This window comes from Lissotriton vulgaris, chromosome 7 (genome assembly GCF_964263255.1).
Source record: "Lissotriton vulgaris chromosome 7, aLisVul1.2, whole genome shotgun sequence".
NCBI lineage: Eukaryota > Metazoa > Chordata > Amphibia > Caudata > Salamandridae > Lissotriton > Lissotriton vulgaris.
Genome location: NC_141695.1, coordinates 1,661,017,038 through 1,661,029,934, shown reverse-complemented (window position 1 = coordinate 1,661,029,934; position 12,897 = coordinate 1,661,017,038). Strand labels below are relative to the sequence as shown.

Sequence of the window (12,897 nt, the reverse complement as noted above, 5' to 3'; positions counted from 1 at the left end):
ATTCCAGAATAGCCTGGAATCCTTAGCCCCCGAGGCTTCCTTTAGATCGGCCCAATGCTGTTCATCCCATAATTTTTTAGCTAGGGATAGGCTGATCTTGTAATGCTTTCTAGCACCGCTAATTATTACCCTGTCCCTACTCTGTATTGCTCTACCTAGTCTTATCCTAGCTTCCCTGCACTGGTGATTATACCACTTAGCTAGTCTGGGTGGTTGTTTGTTATTTATCTTACGAGGCCTCAGGAAGTGCGGTTTTAAAAGGGAAAAGAGTCTATCATGAATGTCGGTTATATCCCTGGACCCTGGGATTACTAGAGTTATATCTTCCATAGCGGTGATTGCAATATCTGTTTCAGAAGTTATAAATTTCATAGATTCCTCATTAGCCATTACTCTCGGCCAATTCAGCCTGCGCATGTCATTAGACATGTCGGGTAGCGGATCTTCGGTTGGTGGAAGGTTCCCGCTTTTAACCGGCCACCAATTATGGGCCACACAGAGAGGATTATGATAACTCTCCAGCCTACCCTTTATTTCCATGTCGCATATTAAATGCCACAGGTTCAGGCTACAGAGGACATAGTCTATCCGACTTTGGCTACGACCATTATCGAATGTGCAGGAGCCTCCCCTGTCACTCTTCGTTCTCCCATTTAGGGCTCGCAGTCCCTGTTCCAGGCAAATAGCATTCACGCTTATTATGTCATTAGTCCACCGCCTAACCGGGGTCCGGTCTAGAATTGGGACGCCCAATTGCATATCTTCCTCTCGCCCCATAGGATCATCAGAAATATCTAGGGGTTCGAAAGTCCTGTTTAGATCACCAGCAACTATAACCTTGTTACCCAAGGACTGATTTTCCAAAAGAGAAGACAAGGCCTCTATGGTAGGTGACTCCCCTCTAGTGCTGCCCCTAACATAGACATTGTAAATATCTAAACCTTCCCAATAATCTGATGCCATTCTTATCATTTGGATGTCAATGCAACCAGATTCTACCACTTTAATTGTTACAGGTAAGCCTTGACGTATCCAAATTGTTAGACCCCCCATTGGTCGACCCTTATCACCTTTACTCGCTGGAATTGAGAAGTTTAAGTAGCCAGGAAGGAATATAGGATCGCAAGCCCATGACTCTTGGAATAGGCATACATCAAAACCATTGATGAAGTCTATCCAATTTTGGGATACCAGCTTGCTGCCCAATCCCGCAAGTCCTGGATACTCTAGGTGGCAGTGCAGTGCTGGATCACGAGGAGAGGCGAGGAGAGGCAAGCGAGGCGAGCGAGTGAGAGCCAGCGAGGAGAGGCTGCTGCCGCCGTTGCCGCCTGAGGTCGCCCGGCACCCTCCTCCCCGGGATCTAGGATCGGGAGAGAGTCGGCAAATCACGGCAAATCGCAGTAGAGACCCGGACCCGGTTTTCCACACGGCCAGCACCCAGAGAACCGGTGCAACTGCCTCCATCACAACACAGGCAGCCTGCGAGTGCCAAGCGAGTCGTTCTCCAAGCACCTGCAGGACTCTGCGAGCAGAGGTGTGTGCTACGATCCGGAGGAGGTGGGGTGCTGAGGAGCAGCTTCGAGTGGAGGACAAGCAGCGGCCGCGGGGGCGGCAAGAGCGGTCTTCCCCCCCCCCCGCCAGTCGTTTCCAACCTCATACTCCCTGCCTAATTCACTGCAGTTCCAGTTCACAGTTTGCAGTTTACAGTTTACAGGTCACAGAGAGCCAGCCCGCCCGCTGACGAGCCCAGCAGGAGCGAGGTGCAAGGTGCGCTGGTGGTTGCTCTGCCGTGTTGACTGGGACGGCGGGGGCAGGGGCCAGCTGAGTCACAGAAGCCGAGGGGCTTGCAGAGGGGCTTGCCTGCCTGCCCGAAGTGCCTGCCCGCCCTCCTGTGTTCAGCGTTTAACTGTTCGCCAGCCTTCTCCCGCCAACCTTCACCCGGCAGCCTCACCCTGTGCCTGGACCAGCGGCGGTAACGAGCTGCCCAGCGGACAACCAGTGGCTGCGGCAGGAAACACAAGGAAGCCAAGCAGCCAAAGCAGAACTACAGAACCTCAGAACCGCTGCAATCACCTTGCATCACCCCGGGCCAGGGGGTCGTCTCACCGGGGGCCACGGTTTGGAGAGGGTGAGAACCAAGTGAGACAGTCTCATCACTAGCACGGAAGCTGTTGCTCCCAGGTCCGCAGAGAAAGAATCCATCAGACTCCGGGCCCCCCCCAAAGCGTCGAGCTCCAAGCCCCAACCCCCAAGCCCCAAGCCCCAAAAGCGCTCTTTTCTCTCTAGACAGAGCCCCCTTAAGCGAGCCATACCCGCAGCGGTAATTAGGGTGGCAAGGTGGGGAGCTGGGGTCGTGTGCTCCGTGAAGGACAAGAGGAAGGAGGCGAGGAGAGAGGCGTGGGCGTCACGGCCAGTGGTACAGGTTCCACCACAGTTTGCTCGCAGTAGTGGTGGTACGGCCAAGACCGCCTGGGTCGAAAGCAGGGGCCCAAGCAAACGCCTCAAATCCCCCTGCCCACCAATCCATCAACCTGCTACTTAGCCCTTAGAGCAAACTTGTCAGCCTATTGGAATATAAAAACGCTCCAAGGCCAAACAAAAAAGGGAGCGCAATGAGATCTGGCATGATCAGGCAACAACCAAAACCCAACTCTACATTGAGATCGCGGAAAAGAAAACTGGGGAAACCTGAGTCAACATCTCCAACAAACTCAAATAACCCCAAGGAACTAGATTCAAGTACAAGTAACAAAAACATAAATAACACATAGGCCTCACCCCTTACAGTAATGGCAACATCAAATTTACCCACAACTCAACAGCTAAACAAAAACGAACAAGTCAAGGTCCTTGCTGCCCCACCCTCCCTAATTACTGCCTTCCAGCTACCACAACAGTCACAAAGACTTGTACAGCCTGTACTATCTTCGGTACCTCCAGTAAAAAAACTTGCACTAACGGATCCAGTTAATCTTGTAACGATTGACGGAACGCCAGCAATGAAAAGGATATGTTCGCATCAACCCAAGATTTATACTAAGTTCGCCTTTCTTAAAGACCCTGGAACAGCTATATTCTCTATGACTGGGAACATTAGAGGTCTTCAATCTACGCTTTTAAGAGACGAGCACGATTAGCAGCCAAGCAGGCTTATCCAGCCCAGTGGAAATTTCGCGTCCACCCACTCCAGAGGTAGCGACCAGTGTTCCCACTAACGTGCGCGGCTGCGTGCCAGCGCACCTTTGAGGCACCAAGCGCGCAATGACGAGTCTGAAGCGCGCACACGTTCTGGCCGCCGCCCGCTTGTAAAGCGCGAGCGGCGAAAAACGGCAATTTACCATGCCTTTGTGAAAGTATTCCTGTTAAAATGACAGCGCCCGTTACGTGCTGCAGTTAACAGGAATACTTTCACAAATGCCCTCAATCAGCCCGCAGCCTCTCTCTATTCATAAAAGACACTCCTCAAGTCGAAAAGCAAGAGGTGTGCTTTACACCTCGTGCTTTTGGACTTGCCTAATTTCGTTTCAAAATAGAGTGCGGCTGGGTGCTGATTGTGGCCCATTGTGAAACAATTCCTGTTAATTGCAGCACATGACAGTGCTGCAATTAACATAAATATTTCACAATGGGCCACAATCAGCACCCAGCCACGCTCTATTTAGAAACGAAATGAAGCAAGTCCAAAAGCACGAGGTGTAAATCACACCTCGTGCTTTTGGACTTGATGCGTGTCTTTTGAAAAGCGCATACTATAAGGCAGCAATAATTTTACATATTTGGTGCGCTTTTAAGCTAGTGGCTGATCTTGGGCACTATATTGGGGGTACCATGTTGGGGCCGGGCCTGCTACCGGCGCTGAATTGTGTGCTTTTAACACGGTGGTTGGTCTGAGCGTTAGATTGGCGATTTGTTTAAGGCACTGGCTGCTCTTGGCACGGTGTGCTCACTGTTAAAACTCCGTTATTCTAGACGCTACACTACTATTGTCAGCAGACGCAATGCTCAAGGAACACGAAATACACGCACTTTTTATTTGATCCCCAATAATTCTGCCCTGTTTATCTTCAATATCCGTCCCTTCCACCTTCACTCACCTGCAGTACGAACAGGCCTTGTGAGACAGCATGTAGTCTGAGGATGTAGAAACTGGAGAAAGAAGGGCTAATGGTTGTCGCCTGTGGGCGGGTGCTAGATGTTGGTGCTTCTTTGTTCTGTTTGGCGGGCGATCGTACTGAACCTGTTATTTTAAGGTTATTAATATCAAACATTTCTATTCTCTGTAACTTGGTACTTGGCTTTTTGCTATTCAGAGGTACTGATTTGTGTAGTATGTTCTGAGAGATGTTACTTTAGGTCTGTCAGGCACGAGTTTTAGTGGGCCATCTCTAGGATTTGTATACCTCATTCTGTTATGTATTTTTGAGGAGAATGCATTGGTGGTATCTTTGCAATGTAATCTGGTTCTCCACTGACATTAGTAATGAAGTATTTTAAAAAAAGGAATGTTTATGGAAAGCTTGCAAACATTTGAGTGCTCAAAACGTTTAGCACTGTCATCCATCTACCCTAGAAAGATGCTTCTGGTGGCATGTTTTCTCCTCGTTGGAAGAATCACACTTTGGAGAAATCAAAGAGAGACTATGCTTTGAGACAGACCTCCCACTCGTCCCTAGTGTTGATGTACGGACAAAGAGGCCAAGGACTGAATGGGCACACAGGCTGATATCCGATGTACCCCTAAACTGATCTGGGCACAGAGAAGTCAATTAGTGAATGGTCAACATTAGCTGTGATTTGTCAAGAGGGAGGTAACGGAGAGTGACTGTTTTTTATTTATTTATTTTTTAATCACAGAGTAGGGCAGTTATTAGAGATTATCACTAAACTCAATTAGCAAAGTCTTGAGGCCCCACTAAAAGTGTTAATGCATACATTATATCCTCTAGGATGGATAAAAGGAGGAGTCAGCTTGTCAGAGATTAATTTTGTGACCTGAAAGGTGTATCTTGGCAGAAGTAGGCAATTTGCTCAGCATTTTAACGCGCCCGCGACTTAGAACCCCGAGAAGGAAGGGGCCAATGGTTGGGGTTATTCGTAACTGTTTTTTACGACTTGAGGGCATGTAAGGAGGGAGCGCCTCGGGCGCAAACTTGGGTATCTAAACATGGAGTCTACTGATGCTAATGGTGCCTTCTTTACCTTAATCTCTCCAGATGTTTAGAGGTTCTACTATGCAGTTCATATGTTTCGCATGTAGTCTGCGGTATAAACAGCTTGTGTCGCTGCGGGGTTTGACTGCTGCACAGAGCCATTGGAAAATGGGAATGGGTGTTGACAGTCTAGGATGGGCTATGTCAAACGGCTAGGCCAAAGGATAGCTCAGTGAGCCAAACGCCCGCGACTGCCAAATGTTAGGCTCTTGATCTCCTCCCAAGCCTTCCACCCTTCTGTGGGGGGAACCACCATCAAATGGCCAATGTTTGTCATTTAAATTATAGCGACTAGAAAAGGAGAAAGTACAGTATTTCGGTGCTAGGGTCGCAAGCGGATAGGAATTCAGTTTAATGCCTAACTTTGTATGGTGGACTGCAAATTTGTGCTATTAAAATATAATCAATATATTATAGGGTTATTATACCTAGCTTCACTAATAGGTACCATACCAACATACCTTCAAGGTCGAATTGGTTTGGAGCCAAGAATAGCTTTCAGTGGTTCGGCAGTTCATTCTGTGGCAGATATCTTTGTGGTGAATATTTGGACACACTAGGTTAGTGTTTCCAGGAAATGTGGTGGTGCACAAAAGTGACTGAACTGCTGTGTTGTCAGTTAACTGGTGACTGTCTCTTGAAAATCTTAAAGGCATTTGGGCCAGTGGCCCACCATCCGCTACACATGAATCATTACCGACATCCTCAGTGATATGGTGCACAGGTCTTACGCATATCAAACCAATAAGAGACTCTACAGTCTGGTTCATAGTGGCATATCTTGTTTATACGAAAGAGTGACCTCCTGCGTGACTAGACACCATAATAGCGCCACTCGAAAAGGTTGGTTATTATGCCGACGTTGGACCTGGGGAAGAAGGTCCAATACCATTGGGTCACGCTACAAAAATTAATAGAATAGGTTAAAAATACCCTTGTGTTTTGCGTGCAGGGGACTCTTCTCCCCTTAGTTTAACACAGCTTTTGATACACTTGTATGCAACCCGTCCTTACTAAGTTTAAGTCTCTTGTTCAGCCAAAAAGATAGGTTGGCTGCAGCTAGCCAGTTCCAGGCCGCAAGTCGGGAACATGCGGTAGAGGGCGCCTAACCATTCTTTTTGAAGGGTGGACCCTGTCCACGCGGCCAAGAGAGGGGTTCCCCACATGGATGGGCCAACATATTTGTCCTGGTATAAGTATGGGTCACTGGGGCAATTTCAGCTGCACCAGCACTTTTCTGTCCTAGTTCCGAGCAGCAATGTCGGCCAGGGAAGAAGCTGAGAGGATTCCAGCTGCGCGCATTACTTAAGCCGATATTAAGGGGCTATCAGGCCCCCATGCAAGCAGCGGCTCAGATAGCTAGGTTCTTGACAATCTCTTCGGTGGATGGGAGCCGGCCCTATTACAGTGGTAGGGGCCTTGCTCTGTGAGCGCACTCAGAAGTCAGGAAGGTAAGTGCTTAGGGCTTGCAACCACAAGAGCGGAAGCATTTCAGTATTATATACAACTTGATGCAAAAAACAACCACTGACAAAGCCAATAGTCTTGGCTTCTTGTAGGTGTAATGTTACTTGTATTATATATCTGGAAGCCATGACAGAAGCAGCAACATTTCAGTAGGGTGGCACACTATACAATGCACATATTTTTAGCTTAATTGCTTTTAAACCACACCCTTAATTGCATCGGTTACACCCCTTTGAAAGATCCCCGAGTATTTTCATCTCACTCAAAGCCCTGGTCTACACGCACAGTCAGGTTCTTGGCGCACATAGCCTTGGCTGCAGCGCACAGAGACCTTAGTCTGCCGCACACAGAGGAAAAAAATTAGAGGGAACATTGGTAGCGACTGTCATCTCTACACCAACTTCGCCTAAAGCAAGAAGAGCGGCAGCATCCACCTTCCCGGTAGATCATGAATCAACCAACTCCAATACTTGGCAACTGGCGTCTGCCAGTAAAGCTTCCAAAAAAGACTGGAGCATACCAACTGAGGCCAAGTCTCCAGATTTAGTGGTCGACCCAGATCCAGTACAGCAGGGTGAGATCCACCCTAGCAAGTTCAGCCCCCGTCACTTCGGCAAACAAGACGCGACAATGGAAATCAAGGCTTTGATACACAAAGAGGAAGAAAGGGAAGATCTACCACCGCCCCCATTAGTTAGCAGCTCTCCAAACTCAACAAAAGAAATTAGAGACATTCAAGCAAAACCTTCACCAGTAATTGAAGAGCAACAAAGTGGTCTCAAACCATCGCCAATGCTAAACACCCCATCGACTCTATCCAAGTCACACCAGTTAAACCTCAGTACTATCACTGAACAAATAGCGGCGACCAACAAGCCTGCAGTGCAAGGGGCCGTCCAGGGCGGCACTTTAGTACTGAACAACGATTCACTGCCCACCAAGAACTATCCAGACAATGACAATGACATGTCCTCCATAGCAGCACAGGAGTGGGAAGAACTAGTGGCTACCTATAACCGCCATCCATCTGAATGGAAGCCCACTGCCAACGCCTTACCAAGTCCCGAGAGAAGTTACAGCCCAGGAAAAACAGTTCCCGAATCAATTTGGGTGACAATCTTAAACACACTGCAACACTCGGCTACGGCCCTGGACTTCCAATCTCAAAAAATGGACATACAGCTTTGTGTTTTGCAGACAATGGCTGATTCAATCTCAGGAATTGACTGGAAAATCTCGGAACTAAGTGGCCTCATAAGGAGGGGTCAAGATGCCGTCCTTGCGGCCCAACCAACTCTATTACAACCACTACCTTGTGACCCAATTTTAGACAAACTATCATCTTTACCCACGATGTTGGGGGCACTGATAAGTGACCTAAAATCAGTAGTTCTACCAACCCAAACCTTGCAAACTTCCGATCCGTCCCCAGATGTCCCAACGACACCAACAAGCTTATTGACCGAGCACCCAATTGAGCAGAGGTCAGATATCATTGTATCTTCAACCGAAACATTAACATCCATACCATTGGCAACTGAGCTAACCACCACGTCTGCGACTACGGTCGCATCCTCCTCAATAAACGCTCAGGAATCTTCTAAGACTCGGAGAAAGAATAAAAGGAAAGGAAGGAATCGGGCCCCAAGAAGCTCATGTAAGAAGATAGAAATATATTCTAACTCCTCTCCTCTAGCAGCAACTGTCACTGGGTCTCCGACAGCCGATGAAGCACTATCTCCTCAGTATAAGGCCTCTGATACTGCACCTTCAGCATCCCCTTCGGCACATTCAAAATTGACAAGTATCGTTACTAAGAAACCTGCACAAAAAAAACTCAAGCAGAAAACTTTACAATTCACAAAAACTCATGCGGCACAAAACTCTATTAACATCGAACCAACACCATCTGAGCTTGCTCCAACAAGAGGAAGAGTGGACACTGCCACGGCTTTCTATATGGAGTCCTCTCCACATTTGACACCTATACCGACTAGTATCACCAGGAACTTGCAGATAGCCGCCAATCAACGTGAGCAGTTAAACGCCTCAGTCACAGCAGGCCCAAGCAACCCTTTTCAACCAATTCAACAGGGTGACAAGAGACCGGAGCCAAGCAACCCTTTTCAACCAATTCAACAGGGTGACAAGAGACCGGAGCCAACCAAACCACAGTTTTTGAACAGTTCAACATCAATCCTTTTCATTCCAGAATACACATCCCGCGGCAGAAGTGATATACTGAATAGGGCAAACATACTAAGGCTCATGCACTCACTAACAAATTTATCAAACATCAGTTCATCTGATCTCTTGGCAATAGAGTTCCAGTCAAACACCGAACCTCATCGCCCAGACATTACAAAAGAAATTGGCACTCACTTGAGACAGCACATTAAATCATGGAAGAAATAGCGACGTTTCAGCAATGGGGGATAGAGCTGAAACTTGAAGAAAGACCTAGCTACCCTACTCCTTTTCTTCCTCCAGCCAGACCTCCAGTACAAAAAAGAACTATCTCAATACTAAAAGGAGCGAGAAGCAGCTCGCCCGGGTCGTGCCCCCGAGATTTAAAAAACCCAACTCTGAACAACACCAAAAGCTAAGCAGCTGTTCGTTGCGAAGAACTACTCACGACTGGAACTCAATTCAACGCACATTCGCAAGTTCAACTGTCAACAATTGACAGAAAGGGAAAGAACTCACCAATCCATCAGAAGGATATATGGACATTAGAATTTGCTCCTGGAACATCAACGGTTTGGCGAGCAAAAGAAATGATCCAGAATTTCTAGAATACTTGACTACATTCGACCTTATCCTGCTCCAAGAGACTTGGGAAGAAAAGGCATTTGAGCTCCAAGGGTTCACGTCCTGCTGTATTCCGGCAAATAAAAACTCAACTTTTGGCCGAAGATCAGGCGGACTGATGCTTTTCGCATCAATATCGACAATAGGCGAAATTGAGGCAATGGACCTGCTTATTCCTCCCCCAAGCGTCATTCAGGTGGCAAAGATCCCACTTCAGTTAAAGAAGCTCCCCCAAGCGGTAACTATAATTAATACATACATTCATCCCAAAGACAAACAAAAAGGTGCGAAAGACCTAGCTAAAGTGGTGAAAAAAATAATGGAAGAAAGCGTGTCTGATTTATTCATCTTGACAGGGGACTTCAATATGCTTCTAATTAATAAAGAGCAACCTAGCGACCTTACCCAAGACCTGAACACAGCATGGGGCGTGCCGACAAAAGGCCATATAAAAAACAAGAACCCAACGAAGCACTCCAAAATCCTACTTCGACATCTGGAACAACTCAACTTAAGGGCCCTGAACGGCCGCTACTCTGACGATGATCCACCAGTTGCCACCTTTCACGCGAATAAACAATCCTCCCATCTTGACTACATGTTTACATCTCTAAACATGCTATCTCGGGTAAAGTCCTTTAGAATAGGTACGAGCGACCTCAGTGATCACCTGCCACAAGAGGCCATAATAAAAACCACTTCCCACCTGGAAACCGAAACCTTTATAGGCTTCGACACAGTTACCGTCCCAAATCTAAGGCGGCTTCGCTGTAACGCCAGGAACATTGATTCAATTAGCTCCATGGCGAAAAACCTTTTCTCCCAAGCTAGCAGCTATGCATCCAAGGCATCGGTTGTCTGGGATATATTTCATCAAAACCATTAGGGAGAAAATGGTACAAAAGGTTCCCAGCAATTCATGCCATCATCAGACGCCCCATTGTGGGAATCACTTATGTCCAGAAACGAAACCACAAAAAAGATTAGTAAATCAATTACTGAGACAGTTGCGAAAGGATCCAACAAATTACAGCTTGCAAACTGCCCTACGGGAAGCTAAAACAAAGTTGAAACTGACAAAATGGGGCAACCAGAAGCGAAGTAACGAAGAACTATGGGTGAAGCTAGTTTACGAGGGGAAGCAGAAGAACAGCTCCAGATTCTGGCAAACGGTTAAAAGAATACAGAATCCTGACTTCTCTGGTCAAAACTCGCATATAACTGAAGAAGTTTTGTCGAAATACCTATTGACGCATTTTAATAACGATGGGACTACTGACGAGGCCGTTACAAACAAACCTTGCTTAAAAACCACAAAGCACAACAAAGAAGCAAATCTCAATCACCACACTCCCACAAATCCCCTTGGAACGGGGGAGCATATCACCATGAATACACCAAAACTAAAAAAATCAAAAACAGAAATAAATTCAACAAAGGCATTTGAGTCCGGGCCAAAGACAATTCTCCCATCAGACATCCAACGACAAATATCAAGGGGGAGACCAACCGGTGTGCCTCGGCCGAACGGCCTACCACCTATGCTCTACAAATCAGATGTTGATTTTTGGAGCGCATCTTTAGCACCAGTGTTCAATAGCATTAGACTCTCACAGACCCTTCCAGCGTCCTGGCACGGTTCAATTATCAGCCCGATACATAAACAAGGTAGCAAGAGGCTTCCAAACAACTATCGCCTTATTGCTCTCCTAGATGTGGCGGCAAAATACTTTGCTGGCCTTATCTTGGAGGAGCTAACATCATGGGCAACTGAAAATTCCATCATGCAAATCAACCAAACGGGTTTCTGCAAAGGCCAAGGGACTGCAACTAATCTCATGGCTCTATCACTGCTGATGGAAGCAGCAAAAGAAACCAAGTCATCCTTATTCTTCTCATTTATTGACTATACCGCCGCATTCGACCATGTGGACCGAAACAAACTTTGGCTAAAACTGGACAACTTGGGAATACCTAAACACTTATTAGACGTCCTAATACTTCTCCACTCAAACACCTGGATCAAAATCAAACTTGGGGCTGGAACACACCTTTCAAAACCCATCAGGACAACAAAAGGATTAAAACAGGGATGTCTACTTGCACCGATCCTATTCAATCTTTTTCTAGCCGATCTACCTGGGCAACTAGACAAATGCTCCAATCATGCACCGAAACTAGGGAAAATTACCCTCTCAAACCTGCTATATGCGGATGATCTGCTGTTGATAAGTCAGACTCCAATGGGCCTCTAACACCTTTTGAACACAACCCATGCTTTTTCAGTAAAGAACTCACTACAAATAAACTTCAATAAATCAAAGGTGATGGCTATGAATTACAGGAAAAAAAAGAATCCTTGCTGGCACTTGAATGGCGAAAAGCTCGACCAGGTCATCACATATAAATACCTGGGAGTAATCCTGGACTCAAATAATACTTCTAGGCCGCAGTTCAAGTCCTTATGAGGGAAGGCTATAATGACCTATTTGGCACTAAAATCACTGAAAGTCAAACTACCTGACCCTACACTTAAACCTTTTCTTGAAATATTGAATGCCAAATTAAAACCGACTCTCAGTTACGGGAGTAAATCCCACCACGGTAAGGACGCGGCGTTGCTGGACACACTCATAGCCAATTCATACAGGGCTATCTTTAATCTTCCCAAATACGTCTCCCCGGCTCAGATTCGATTGGAATTCGGTATCTTAAAACAAACCCTAGAGAGGTGGTGTGTGTACGTAACAAACTGGCACAAGATTCGCAATGCAGGTGCTGGATCTTTATGCGCAAATGTATGGGAAGTACTACTTCGGCACCGCAACTTCGCGCCAAGAGCCTACTTATACGAATCACTCAAAGTTCTAGGCCTGACTGACATTGTGGAAACATCAATAGATCTCTTGTCTTTTAAAAAAGTAGCCAAAAAATCAGCTAGTATCATTACAGCGATAGAAGACAAGAAGGACCTAGCAAATAGAGCACATGGATGGCTAACGGTGGGGGACTATGAAAAACTGCGGCCACAAGCATACTTCAGCATCGGCATGAAAATAAATGTTAAAGAAAAAATCTTAAAATTACGCCTCGGGGTAATTCCCATACTTCCACATCTACCGCCTTGGGAGAGAAACAACCCTTCACAACAGTGTCGCATTTGCATCTGCCCTAGCGTAAAGGACTTGAGGTACAATTTATTACATCCTTTCTTCAACCTACATGCCGTTCGGACCTGCAGACAGGCAGTCAAATTGTGCTTCTCTACTAGCGACATTAAGCTGAACTGTCAAGTTGTAAAGTTCTTTGACATAATAGGAAATAGACTTAACCACGCCAGAGGAACTTTTTAAATCCCTCGAGGGTAACCATAAAACTGTTAACAATACTGTAATTTTATGCATCCTAA

At 46.5% G+C, this 12,897-nt stretch overlaps 1 protein-coding gene across 1 annotated transcript in view; it reads left to right on the top strand.

Moving 5' to 3' along the window:
- The window catches only part of SYCP2 (synaptonemal complex protein 2), a 3,993,018-nt gene that overhangs the window by 1,301,898 nt on the left and 2,678,223 nt on the right, over positions 1–12,897 (top strand). The window lies entirely within an intron of this gene.